Genomic DNA, 2,005 nt, shown 5'->3' with positions numbered 1-2,005 from the left:
AACAATTCAGGGCTTTATAATGCCTTTAAAAATAAACATTAGAAATGTGATTTTTAAAATCAGAACTTGCTTGCACTTTCTTACATGCATTAATAAGTATAGAATAAACTTAATTAACATAATTTTATGTATCTAGACAGAGGCATCCTCCTCTTTTCAGTGCTTCTGATCTTCAAAGTTTTAATCCAGTCGTGCTGTCGATCCTGAGATTCAGGTTTAGGTATGTGTTCCCCTTTACATTGATCTGTTTTTCTCTATAGGACTTGTTATCACCTGTCATATTACTTTTTATCTTGTTTATTCATTTATTTTTAGCTTTGCCTGCTCTGACTTCAGAACAAAACAGTATTTTATCCGTTGTTGTCACCACTGCATTCTTAGTGCCTAGAAGAATATCTTGCACATAGTTGGTGTTCAAAAAATTTGTTGAATAAGTAAATAAATAAATTCTGGCTCCCTGAGAATTCTCACAAACCTCAAACTACCTTGAACTCAGGCTAGTCCAGAAATCCCAGGAGCTTAACTGAAGAATGTGACCCATAGTTTTGGCCTTGGTTCCACCAACTTGAGTGAGAAAGGTAATAAGTTGAGCAGTTTGCCCTGGACTAGCAATGGGAGGGCTGAGGGATCTTTGTAACAATCTTATTTATATGTTTGGAGCTCTTTCATGATAAGTAGGAATGAAAGCTAGTTACCAGGGCCACACAAGTCACCCTAATCTTAGAGCCTGTCTGGCTTTCCTTACTGTCACATTTTAGGCTTCACACTGGCTCTATTCCTCTATGCTCTTGGATTCTGTACCTCTCTGGATGTTTAGAATAGGAGAGCTTCATTCACACTCAGACAGGGAAAGAAGCAAATCAGTGAGAAGTACATAGTTCTTTAAAAATATGGATACAGAGGAAATATTTACTCAGTAGTCTCTGCTTTGGTTTCTTTGTTGCAACAAACTACTTCATATTTTAAGAACCATTTCATCAAATCCACCAGGATTAGGAGATATTTGGGTGAAAGAATCCAAGCCTACCTGAAATGAGAACACAGGTTCCCAGTCACCGCAGAGAGTTTTGGAAAAGGACTATCTGGAGAAAGGGAGTGTATGTTTTGGACTCAATGATACGCAGGGTAATGTTAAGAGAGTGGGACAAGAGAGTTGCAGTGTAGAGGCCCTACCATGAGGTGAGAGAGGCTGAGGCTCAAGAGATGATACACCATGTACTAGTCATCTCTCTCCATCCCAATCCTGTTTCAATTATATGAATTAACTAGACTCCTTTTCTAAGATGCAAACAACAAAGGGTGGATTAAAAGCGATGGGTGGAGGGATCAATAATTCACATCTCAGTGTAAATCTATTCAACCTGTCACTGTCTTGACAGAGGTTTATATATTATTTTTGGTCCACAAGAAGCAATATTTCTGTAGATATTGGAAAGGGCCACATGAAAGACAGGTAAAAAGTTTCAGAAACAATAGCAACTATAAAGTGCAGGAGCCTGGGAGTAGAGATAGAGGTGGAAGAAGGTTAATAGGGATGTAAAACAATATCTGTCCCCATTTTTTTTTGAGGACCTGGCCTAGAAGGTCACAAATGACAAAGTTCCTATAATTTTAAACATAGCCTAGGGTTGATCATGCTGGTCATGACTTCAGAAAAGGCGGTGTTTACTGTTATCTAATGGGGAACAAATACACAATGTGGTTTATGAGATGTCGATATTGCTTTCCCCGAGAGTTAGAAGGTATGAGGATGATAAGGCATGAGGAATTCCTTGTGCTGCCATTCTGGGACCAACATCTGCTGTAGTTATTGATCAGTCACCCACCTAGCTTCAAAATCATCTCACTGTTGTCAGATGGTCTGTTTGCCCTGACTTTCCCCAGGCTTCCTGGTTATCTTACGGTGTTTCATCAAATCTGAGAAATCAAATTCGAGTCAGCTTGGCAAGAAGCCCCAAGTAAATCAAAGCCAATTTGGACAAATCAGAGAAGGAGGTAGTTAATC

This window comes from Pteropus alecto, unplaced genomic scaffold (assembly GCF_000325575.1).
Source record: "Pteropus alecto unplaced genomic scaffold, ASM32557v1 scaffold126, whole genome shotgun sequence".
Lineage (NCBI taxonomy): Eukaryota > Metazoa > Chordata > Mammalia > Chiroptera > Pteropodidae > Pteropus > Pteropus alecto.
This window is presented reverse-complemented; position numbering follows the sequence as displayed.